Source organism: Piliocolobus tephrosceles, chromosome 7 (genome assembly GCF_002776525.5).
Source record: "Piliocolobus tephrosceles isolate RC106 chromosome 7, ASM277652v3, whole genome shotgun sequence".
NCBI lineage: Eukaryota > Metazoa > Chordata > Mammalia > Primates > Cercopithecidae > Piliocolobus > Piliocolobus tephrosceles.
This window is the reverse complement of record NC_045440.1, coordinates 8,823,142-8,835,916: the sequence shown is the minus strand read 5'-3', so window position 1 is coordinate 8,835,916 and position 12,775 is coordinate 8,823,142. Positions and strand designations below refer to the sequence as shown.

General features: G+C 40.9%; 1 long non-coding RNA gene across 1 annotated transcript in view; it reads right to left on the bottom strand.

The window, feature by feature from the left end:
- The window catches only part of LOC111547365, a 56,793-nt gene extending 56,654 nt beyond the window's left edge, over positions 1–139 (bottom strand). Inside the window, exon 1 of the long non-coding RNA XR_002733112.2 lies at positions 18–139. This is a non-coding gene — a long non-coding RNA (uncharacterized LOC111547365). The remainder of the gene's footprint in view (positions 1–17) is intronic.
- Positions 140–12,775: the final 12,636 nt, after the last annotated feature.

Below are 12,775 nucleotides of genomic sequence, written 5' to 3'. Positions count from 1 at the left end.
AAGAATTGTAATATCACCACGGGGTGGAGAGCTGAGTCCACCGTGGCTCTGGCTGTGGGCTGCAGCTCTGAAATTCTCAAGGAAGGTGGTCTGGGTCACTCTGCTGTCGTTGAAGGGGTTGGAACTGCATTACCTGCAAGAAAACAAGAATTACAATGTTCTCCTCATTGTCTGTGAAGTGAGTAGGAAATACAGAGGAGAAAAGCAAGAAGAATCTCTCCTATTAAGTCTTAAAAAAATAGCACAGGCCGGGTGCAGTGGCTCAAGCCTGCAATCCCAGCACTTTGGGAGGCCGAAGCGGGCGGATCACCTGAGGTGAGGAGATGGAGACCAGTCTGGCCAGCATGGTGAAATACTATCTCCACTAAAAATACAAAAAAAAAAAGGCCGGGCGCGGTGGCTCAGGCCTGTAATCCCAGCACTTTGGGAGGCCGAGGCGGGCGGATCACGAAGTCAGGAGATCCAGACCATCCTGACCAACATGGTGAAACCCTGTATCTAGTAAAATTACAAAAAACTAGCTGGGCGTAATGGCGGCGCCTGTAGCCCCAGCTTCTCGGGAGGCTGAGGCTGGAGAATGGCATGACCCTGGGAGGCGGAGCTTGCAGTGAGCTGAGATCGCGCCACTCACTCCAGCCTGGGCAACACAGCGAGACTCCATCTCAAAAAAACAACAACAAAAAAGGACAGCCTGTCAAATGGGCAGGGCCATGACTGGAGACAGAAAGAACTATTGACAGGGGGGGCCCTGATTTCTCCCACGCACCTGCTGAACTGCTGGAGCCTCCCCCGGAGCCATCCCTCACAGCTTCCCGAGGTGGGGCCATAGCGGGTGAGCCTGACACAGGTTCCCAATGACACAAGACACAAACAGCATGAGGAACACCAGAAAATAATCCTCCTCCCAAATAAAGTAATTATGAGTGAGAAACTAAAATAAACATCTTCACATGTTCAAAAAGATTAAAAAAACCAGTAAAGCAAAATCAAATTGTTTAAAATGATCAGAGAAATGACTTTTGAAATGAGAAATAAAATCATTGAAGTTAATAGCTCAATGGATGATTTGAAGTAGGAGCCAAAAAAGCCAAATAAAGCACTAGTGATTCATTAAATAGAGCAGAAAAAAATACAGACGAGAAAAAATATGGAAAATATTGAAATGATCTAAAGGCATAGAAATGATAGAACAAGAAAATCCAATATACATCATAAAAATTAATGGAAGATTTGGGGAAAATGTAATATTCCAAGGTACACTTCATGGCAGTTATTCAGACATGAAGAAAGGAAATATGTTCTCATATTAAAATTTTACAAAGCTTTTTTAAAAGGTGTTTTACAAAAACACCTACTCCTGAAGATATTACAGTAACATTACTGAGTATTAAAAAAAAAAAAAATCTTCATAGCCACAGAAAAATCAACCAGCCAACCAAACACAATCTAAAACAGAAGTTGGAGGACAGCAGATTTCTCATCAGAGCATGATCTAACAGTCCTCCTCCTTTCCCCTGTGGTTTTTTGTTTGTTTGTTTGTTTGTTTTTTGAGACGGAGTCTTGCTCTGTCGCCCAGGCTGAAGTGAGCGGCGCGATCTCGGCTCACCGCAAGCTCCGCCTCCCGGGTTCCCGCCATTCTCCTAGCTCAGCCTCCGGAGTAGCTGGGACTACAGGCGCCGCCAACGCACCCGGCTAATTTTTTGTATTTTTTTAGTAGAGACGGGGTTTCACCGTGTTAGCCAGGATGGTCTGGATCTCCTGACCTCGCGATCCACCCGCCTCGGCCTCCCAAAGTGCTGGGATTACAGGCGTGAGCTACCGCGCCCGGCCCCTCCATGGAGATTAGTGATGACGGTTGGAGACTGCATTACCTTTTGAACTGTGACTTTCCACTAAAATCACAAAGGAAAATGTAGAAAGGAAAACTCGTGACTGAGGAAACCAACCACAAAGATGATTTACATGCAGCAGGCTCTTAGAAAGCATCGCACGAGTTCATGATGTCTAAACTCTCCGCTAGCCTTAGAGTGTAACTCCCTCTCCACCTTCGGCCCAGCATTCGGGGTCCTTCCCAGGCGTCTCATAGCTCCACCCTCTCCTCCATCACCAGGAGGTGCCCTGCTCGTGCATCCTGACCTCAGCAGACAGAAAATCTCTCTCGACTTCCCCAACTCTTCCTGTGCCATCCACACAATCTTGCCTTCAATTTTTTTTTTTTTTTTTTTTAGGAGGTAGGGTCTTGCTCTGTTGCCCAGGCCAGAGTGCAGTGGTATGAACAGGGCTCACTGCAGCCTTGATCTCCTGAAGTTCAAGCCATACTCCCACCTCAGCCTCCATAGTAGCTGGGACTACAGGTACGTGCCACCACACCCAGCTAATTTTTATATTTTTTGTAGACATGGGTTTTTGCCGTGTTGCCCAGGCTGGTCTTGAACTCCTGGGCTCAAGCGATCTGCCCACCTCAGCCTCCCAAATTGCTGGGATGACAGGCGTGAGCTACCATGCCCGGCCTTGCCTGGATTTAAATCAAAAGAGGTACAGAAGTCTTTGTATAGTCCACAGCAGGCCACAGGTGTTTGCTATCACTGTCATTGCGTCCTTAGGTCACAAGATTTTGCTAGATAATCGTATGTTTTCTTTAAACTTTATTCTTCTGGTGAATACTAATAGTCATCTTTCTACTCCCCCCCAAAATTAAGTTTTTTGAGTTAAAAAAACTAAAAGAAACAAAGAAACATTTTTTACTCTCATCCATTTTCAAGAACTCATTCTACATTTTCCAGACACACCAAGAAAGCACTTGAAAATGTAATGCACTTAATTTTCAAACTCATGTATTTGATGTATGAAGCTTCACCGTAACAATGGAATTTTCATTTTTCTAATCCTCTTTATTTTAATCCAGACATGAAGATTTTAGAAGACGTTCTGCCTGTGTTGAGGCTTACGCAGAAACCACCCAGCAAGCAGGACCCTGACCAGATGTTCTTGTTTGACTGGTTTCTGACTAAACACTGATTTGCTTCTTCAGTGTCTTCTGTCTGAATAAAGAACATTTAGAGTCTGACTCAATGTGTTACTCATAAATCCTGAAATCTCCAACTTAAAAAAATATATTTAGGATGGATCTTAATTTAGCCCACTTTTGAAAACCTCATAAACCTCATTTATTTTTATTTTGCATTTTAAATAGGGAATAAATGTATGATTCTAATTAAAAAGGTAAATTCTGCCATATACAAATAATTCTTAGAAGCTGAAATTCTCCAAATGCACTTTTCTTCTTGTAAGAAAAATATAACGAATACTGAATTCCTCAAGATTACTTTGCCACGTACAACAGTCTTTGAATGTGAGAAAGCAGAATATGTGTGAGATGATGGGTGTGTAATTTGGGTTCAAATGTGGCATTTATCAATCTGTTTTATGTTGATTGTTCTCGTGTCAATTCTGGACTTTTCTCATTTCAATTCTGGCTATTTTGATGTCTTTTCTGACCACTGTGTATTCAAAATGCTTATGCACAGCTACTGTGGACATCTAAACCTTTGGGCACTTTAGACAAGAAAGTATCAAATAGGCTTTGGTGAAGAAAGAACAAAGATTATATTAAATTATTTCTCTGGAATAGGTTGTTTTAAACTATGAACTTTGCAATTGGCTCATGTATTTTAGAAGCACAGATACGTATACACAAGGCCCCTTCATATATATATATGTACATATACATGTGTGTATATACATATATACACATATACACACACATATATAATACATATATAACTATTTTATCATTTTTATATATATAATTAAAAGCTATAAAGGAATGGTTATAGCTGTTTGTATCTGTTGCATATTCATCATAATGGGCCAATAAATAATAATGTTAATTCAACATTTTGGACTTACAGTGTAATGAGAAATAACATTTAGTTCATATGAAAATCAAAAGAGGAAGTCATTTGAGGTTTTTATAATTTGGAATCATCAAATTAAATAATGTAAATATTTCTGATCCTGAGTGAAAAATACCTATTTTTACATATTTTTAGTTATTAAAATATATTATGATTGTTAATTATTACATAAAATAGTTGATGTTTCCTTTATGACACGACATAGTGAACATTAGTAAAGAATAAGGATGCTTCGATTAGAAGCTGTCAATGGAACAGCATTTCCAGCTTTACATTTTTAACTGAGTATCTTAATCTGAGAGGTTTTTCGTTGTTGCTATTTTTGGTCTGGTAAAAAGAGATATGCCTATTTGCCTATGATTTATAAGATTCCTGATATCTAAGGAATCCAGTTAAAATCCATATGGCTAGCAATTTTGAGTTCTGTGAGGCGATGGTTTTCTTAGCTTATTTCAGACAGATTTTTCCAGTTGGGGATGCACTCCCAGGTCCCAGGAAGACACCTACGAGAAGTCAATCGTTGTGGCTTATTGCTGACCGGCTCAGATAAGGTCCTTAATGGAGCCATGATCCCAGTTCATCCGCAGAGAAGAAAATGGGGGAGCGTTGAATCACAAAGACACAAGGATTGTGTCATTGGAAAATGTACACTCAAAGCAGTTGAGGAAATGATTGTATTTGCTGATTTTTCAAAGAATGCTAATATATATATACACACACACACATGTACACATACACACACACACACCACAACAGAGAGAAATGTGTTTGATCCCCCTCAGAACCAGTGCACTAGCAAGGGAGGAAACCACAGCTGGACTCACTGTTAGTGGAAGTAGCTTTGAGCAGAACCTGTGAACAGTGGTAGGAAGCAGGGAAAACAGCACACCCAAATCAGTTCTCATGTGCTAAGTCTTCCTTGCAAACTAAATGTGGCATTTGCACAAAACATTGTAATCCTTGTCATCAGTGGGGTACTAACAAAATGTAAAAATTTTGTTTATACTTCATTCCATCTATTAATCCAATCCATCTGTCCATCATCCATCCTTTTTTTTTTTTTTTTTTTGAGATGGAGTCTTGCTCTGTCACACAGGCTGGAGTGCAGGGGCGTGATATCAGCTCACTGCAACCTCCACCTCCCAGGTTCAAGGGATTCCCCTACCTCAGCCTCCCAAGTAGCTGGGATTACAGGCACCCACCACCATGCCCGGCTATTTTTTGTATTTTTAGTAGAGATGGGGTTTCACCATGTTGGCCAGGCTGGTCTCGAACTCCTGACCTCAGGTGATCTGCCCGCCTCGGCCTTTCAAAGTGCTAGGATCACAGGTGTGAGCCACCGTACCCGGCTAATCCACTCATTTTCTGTAAGAATACTGTAGAGATTTTGCCCCTCGTTGTGCAGGGACCTGGACTGCCAGTCTTGTCTCCTTAGTACAGAAATAGTGTCATCTAGCGGCCTTTAACTGCAGCCCAGCTCCCCCACCTGCTTCCTGGAGCCATGGCTGGTCAACTGTTCTATTGGGATGCAGTGGCTCGGGCACCCATCACCCCATCATGTGGCAGCTGCTGTTCACTGAAAATACACTTAAAAAATGAGTGACCACCTTCCCTATGTAGAGTGGTTCTCTGCCAGGACAGCTGTTTGAAATTGGCAGTTACACACATGAGTCCATTTTATACAATACCTGAGTAGCTGGAATTGAAAATAGTTGTAGGAAGATTATATTTTAGACCATTTCATCATAATTCCATTTTTCTTTTCTGGGGCCTGAAAAGATGTCATAACTGGCTTCTCTAACCTGCTTCGTGTTCACCACTTTTGCCACTGAGAGGAGATCGGGTACCAAGCATTGTGGTGTGCATGCCCCTTGTGTGCAGATGTCATTTCTGAAAACAATTTGAGCACTTCTAAATTGTCCCCACACACTGGTCCATGTCCCGGAAGGGCTCCGATCTTTCTTGTGTGGGCAGGATTGCCAATCCTCATGCTGATTCCTGACTGCAGGGTTCGTCGCAGAGATCGTGGGATGCCTGTGTGAGTGGATTATTAGGAGCCTTTCAGAGACTTGATTGTGCTCGAGCTTCCGTAAAGACCACTGGAGCCTCTGCCTTCCCTGCGGCTATTTCTAACTGCCCAGGCATCCAACGAGCAAACAGGGCCAGCAGCAAATTATCCCGTGGACATCTCATCCTACTGAAACATGACAAGACTGTTTTGAACCTTTCTGCCTAAAATATATTTATGTTACCTTCAGACTGAAAATCCTGCAATTTGACTTGCATAACATTGACATGACTCCAAAATAAAATAGCCTCCTTTCCTAATAATTGAGTTAACACTACGGTGTAAAAGTCAATAGAACAAATATTGCTAAGAAATGGAACTTTCCATTGATTTGTTCAGGAATAGACCCAACAAGTATGTGCATACTACCTGGAGAAAAGCCATGCTTTGCTTTCAGAATCAAAACATTTTAGGGGAATAGTGTAGAATTAATCTTCAGTTTCTGCACTGGGCACCAGAGTATGCTGGAAACAAAATTAAGCATAAATTACAACTTTACATAAAAGAGTTTGGGAAGGAAACAGATGACGGATGAGTAACTATAATAATAATTATAACAGGATTTCTTTAATTTTCAGTTAGCATTATACCTCATTCATCACTTAACACCTAATTTTCTTGATTCAACTAATTGTTACTTTATGTACTCCTCAAACCATGCAACCAGTATTGATCTAACACCTCCCAGGCATTAGGCAATATCATGTATTAATAAACAGTGTTTTCACTTACCTCATTTCTGATTCTACTAAGGACGAAACACCTTCTTTATTTAATCTTTTCTGCCTAAAATGCAAAATAACCTTGAATGAGTTTTTCAAAGCTCCAAAATGAGGAAAATGCATTCGATTATGTTTTTATAAGGTCAATAATTTTAAATTTTTGATCAAAACTTCTTTTAATGCCACTTTGAATTGTGGTTCCAAGTGTTTTGCTGGGTAAACAGCATATTACACAGCCAGATTTTTCTACCATTTGATCCGCTGACTTCATTACACCATGTTTTGAGTACACAAAACTAGGATGGTCTTGGTTGCATTTGCTGCACTGAGGAAAAGCTAAACTTTTTCTCTAAAAGGAAATGATAGCAAGGGAGACAAACATCGCACATTTTGAAGACTAACCAAAATAACTGTTGATACCATTATTTTATGAATGAAAACTGATTTGTAATCTAAGGCATGTGGATTGTATGCTAGTTCTGCCAGTCATCGGTTGTGTTATTTCGAGTCATTCTCACCATGGCTTGGTTTCTGTATGTGTACAATGAAAATAACTATTTTTACTTACAGAATATAGGCCATAATTATACTAAATACATTACAGTGAAATTTATGTATGTCAAGAACTATGTTAAAATATTTTGATTCTGTCTTACTGAAAATAATGAGTATTAATGACTCTAAAGAAAATGGTCTCAACGTTTAACTTACCCATCATCATGGGCAAAAACAGATCATGGGCAATTTGATCAGATAGTCTTCCCGGGGGCCATCAGGAGTCCCTAGATGTTAGAAATTGTAGCAACAACAGTCAAACCCCTTGAAACTGTATTTGGCACCCACTTTTTCCAGCTCTCAGCACTTGAAGTACCTGCAAGCTCCCGCCTTTCCTGTCTTTTGAATGCTATCTGGTATTACAGTCTTTTCAAATTGAGAATTGTATTATTTGTGTTTTGCAACTTCTGCAAGAAATAATGACTAAACATATTTCAATACTGAATACTAAAATTAATAGATCAGGTTTAAATATGATCTGGGGTTAGAGAACGTACTCATTTTGAAAACAGATGAATACATAAATCTCCAAACTATTGATGGTTTAAATCTAATAGCTTTCTTCAGAGATCAGTAAAATTGCCATTCTTCTTCCACTCATCCCTAATCATTCCAATAAATGTTGTACTCTCTAATTAATTTTTGAAAACATCAAGACTTAATGAGTTGCAGATTTTTTAAATCAGGGACAATTTGGGAGGCCCATAAAGAGTGAAATAGGTTTCCTGTGTTTATGTTACACGTACTTGGAAGCAAAGAGTAATTACTTCAAATCAGACCCTGGAGGAGACGAAAGGAGGTGAAAAGAGATTACTAGCTAATTTTAATATTGATCTTAATAGGAATATAAACAATGACAGAATGACAACAGTGATAATAATAACAATAATTCGGCAAAACAGGATTAAGTGTATCATATAAAGGTACTTGTGTAAGAGTGATTGCTAGAATAATAACATAAACTTCCATAATAACCAAAACATACTAAAAAAGGAGAAAAGAAACTCCTTAGTGAAAAAAAGGTGAACCCAGAGAACGTGGATATGTATAATATAATGACACTCAGAAATGATGTCAAACACATTGATTATATCAGTGAGTGCAGTCATGTGGGTAAATATCTACACACACAACTAAACAGCATAAGTTCACAGAGTCAGAGTTTCTAGGAGAGGTCAGGAGAAGCAGACATCCACATTCTCTAACAACGTGGAAATTTCATCATCAAAATAGAGCCAGTGGACAAAAGTTAACGAAGACATATAAAATTTAAAGATCATTCACAAAATAAATTTTAAAGAATATTATATGCCAATCTCTGAGACCCCCCCACCAAATAAGCTAAATATCCTTCTAGTGTTCATGGAACTTTTTAAAAAATCATACATTAAACCAGAAAACTTGTCTCAGAGAAGAAATTAAAAAAAAAAAAAAAAAACAGCATTCACATTTCTGGACGCCAGTGAGGTATGCATGAAGCTCCGAAGTTGCCACTCTGTCCTAACAAGGAGAAAACTGAACACACTGAAAATCCACAATGCTTCTCAGGTGCATAAGAGAAGCAAAGTCACAGGCAAACTGCTGAGTCCAAGATGGAAGTGAGACAGGCAGGTGGCTACAGAGAACCACAGCTTCTGAGAGCAGAAAGCTGCAGGGAGCCGGTGCAGGGGAGGAAACCCAAACTGTCATTGAGGAACTGCTGCAGACTCCCAGTGGGTGAGTCTGAGAAAGAAAAACACAGGGAGACCCAGTTAACGGGGGCACATTTTTCAGTTTTACTTCTAAGAGCTTGGCAGTTTCTCACAGTGAAGATCAGAGAAGAATCTCCTTGTGCATCTCGAGGGCAGAGGGGAGAAGCAATTTTGAAATGCCCAGAGCAGCCATTCTTAGCAAGGTTTGCTCTCAGGAGAAACCAGAGCTAACCAGAGCGTGGTGTGCTGGAGTTTAGGGATGCCTGGTGGTCCTGGGACAAAGGAAACAATTCCATGGGCCACAGTGATCCTGCCCCACCTCTGGAGAGAAACCTGAGCAGTACTGGCAAAGCTTCCACTCCCAGGACACAGGCTTATCAAAGCTTTGGACCTGATCACAGGAGTGGGAAATGCTTTCCCTCCCCGACATCTTACCACTAATCTACTAAAGGCCAATTTACCCAGTGCATATGTCCAGCTCTCAGAGAAAAATCACAAGGCATACAAATAGCAACAATCACAACAACAACAACAAAACACAGTTTGAAGAGATAGAGCAAGTGTTAACAGCAGACCCTAATATGGATGTCAGTATCATCAAACCATGAATTCAGAGAAGCAGTGATTAATATGCTGAGAGTTCTTTTTTTTTTTTTTGAGATGGAGTCTCACTCTGTCACCCAGGCTAGAGAGCAGTGGCTCGATCTCAGCTCACTGCAAGTTCTGCCTCTTGGGTTCATGCCATTTTTCCTGCCTCAGCTTCCTGAGTAGCTGGGACTACAGGCTCCTGCCAACACACCCAGCTAATTTTTTGTATTTTTTTTAGTAGAGACGGGGTTTCACTGTCTTAGCCAGGATGGTCTCAATCTCCTGACCTTGTGATCCACCCACCTCAGCCTCCCAAAGTGCTGGGATTACAGCTGTGAGCCACCGCGCCTGGCCACGCTGAGAGTTCTAATGGTAGAAAAAGAAAACATGCAAGAACAGATGGGTAACATAATCAAAGAGATGGAAGTTCTAAGAGAGGACCAAAAATAAAAGCTGGAGATAAAAATATGATAACAGAAATGAAGACTGATTAATAACGATGATAATAAATCCAATAGGTAAGGAGAAAAGAGATTAGCAGTTTAAGGAAAATTGTCCAAGAGTTGATAATGATAAACCTGGTGTTGAAAAAAACAAGTACTTCCAGGCCAGGCGCAGTGGTTCATGCCTGCAATCCCAGCACTTTGGGAGGCTGAGGAGGGTGGATCACCTGAGGTCAGGAGTTCAAGACCAGCCTGACCAACACGGTGAAACCCCGGCTGTACTAAAAACACAAAAATTAGCTGGGTGTGGTGTGGGTGCCTGTAATCCCAGCTACTTGTGAGGCTGAGGCATCAGAATCATTTGAATCCAGAAGGTAGAGGTTGCAGTGAGCTGAGATCATGCCACTGCACTCCAGCCTGGGCAACAAAAGGAAAACTCCATCTCAAAAAAAAAAAAAAAAAAAAAGATAGTACTTCCTTATATTATTCTGTCAACATTTGAAATAAGTTTTGAAATTTTCTGTAACTGGAAGTTCAACAAACTAAAAGGCCCATCCTAGATAATACGTTAGAATAGCCGGGAGAACGATGGAGGGCAGGGGAAAAAGCAGGATGATCTCTTGGGAAGCTACCAGATCAAAGCTATTAGGGGTTGGGACCAAATGGAAGCAGAGCAAGTGGTGAGGAGAAGAGAGGTCTGGCCACGGGCTAAAGGTAATATCATCAGGAGTTTCCGCTGTATGACTTGAGGTGTGAAAGCAAGAGGAGATTGAGCTCAGCAATGGGAAGAATGAAATTACCATCCCCAAGATCTGGAAGGTTATGGGTTGGACATCTTTGTGAGGGGAGGATCCGAGTTCACTGTTGGTCCTACTGAGTTCATGTACCATTTTACGAGGATGATCCTCTGCCTCTCGATTCAGTACAACAGATAACAGCATGAACTCTGCAGAAATTTGGGGAGAAGCGACAGACTTGCTTACGTTTCTACTTTTAATTGAATGCCTTTTCTTTCTTCTTGTACCAGAAACAGAGAAAGACCTCGCTCAGCTTCCAAAAGAGAAGAATACATGAATGAAACTCCTCTAAAAATAATTTTTTAAAGTTATCTTATACCAAACAGATTTCTCACTGTAAGACATTGCTTGAAACATATATTCAAGAATTTCTGTATGTTTGCAATTTGCCTCCTATACTTTATAAATCCTAACCCACATCTGGCCACTGAATTATTAAGAAGCACTAACCCAAATTTTAAAAAACCAAGCTGTTAATGCAACATTTTTAAGCGAACATAATTTAAATGTTTCTGTATATGTAATTTGCAGTGCTAAAAACAGCATTTGCAGTATGATCTATTTTTTACAAGGATAGAAATAAAATATAAAGTTTCACACCAGACAAGCAGTGTGTGTCTTATTCCAGAATAAAATTGTAAATGAAAAGAGGAAATGGCAATGTATACATTTTCATACTGTTCTAATTCCTTTATAAGAATTAGGTATTGCATTTAAAACAAAATTTATCTGAAAATAATCTATTCTGCTTTCAAAAAGGTCTTGGTTGGGCACAGTGGCTCACACCTGTAATCCCAGCACTTTGGGAGGCCAAGGCGGGTGTGGATCACGAGGTCAGGAGATGGAGACCATCCTGGCTAACAGAGTGAAACCCCATCTCTACTAAAACTACAAAAAAAAAAACAAAAAACAAAAAAAACAAAAAACAAAAAAAAGCAAAAATTAACCGGGCGAGGTGGCGGGCGCCTGTAGTCCCGCCGGAGGCTGAGGCAGGAGATCGACGTGGACCCAGGAGGCAGAGCTTGCAGTGAGTCAAGATCGTGCCACTGCACTCCAGTCAGCCTGGGCAACAGAGTGAGACTCCGTCTCAGAAAAAGAAAAAAAAAAAGTGTTAGAAATAAAGACTTCACAGCAACTTAAAGCATTCTTAACACTGGTTTAGCACTCACTATAGTTGCTTATAGGTGGTTTGTAATGTGTCAACTTGTCTAGGCTGAGCTATAGTTCCACAAATTCCCTTATGGTGTGTTTCAAGTATGTGTGGGCTTTGTTTTTCTTTTGCATACAGGATACAGGTTTTTGGGTTTGTTTTTTTTTTTTTTTTTGCATCAGATTTGAAGAGCAAAGTGAAGTGTAGTTCTTTCATTTTTTTTGCTGATAATGTATGGGCAGGTGTGGGTGCGGCTCAGAGTGTGGTCACTCACCTGCTGGCAGACTTCCCAGTGGGGTCACACCTGCTCCACCTTCCCCTGGGTCCTCCCTCAAGTTCACCAACTCCTGGGCCAGGACCAAAAGCACTTTCCCCTTACTTGGCTGTGTTGCAAGACAGAACAGATCAGAACCCCAGGGCTGATTATCCATGAGAGACAGCAGAGGATCATGAGGAGCATTGAGGCTTCCAGCCACCACTCTCACACGTGCGCTCGGTATGTGTTTTCTCTGGGACAAAGGATGTCAGCCTCTGTTGCAAGACATTTGAGAACAGAGACGGTGGGAGCTGACAGCTTCCCTTTTGTCCTGTGGGCTTCAGCCTGTGTGTGAGGCTCCAGTTCACCCTCCCTCTCACCTGTGGGTGCCGACTCCGGCACCTGGTATGGACACAGCAGGGTTCCAGATCCAGAGACTCTTCTCCTAGTCCATCAGCCGCATAAGATTGGGTCCCTGTAAGAAACACTGCTTCAGGGTCCTGCTTCTCTGATTAAATCCTGGCAAACACACTCACATGTTATCCTTCATTGTTATCTTACTTTTCACATACTGTCTCTTTTTTTATC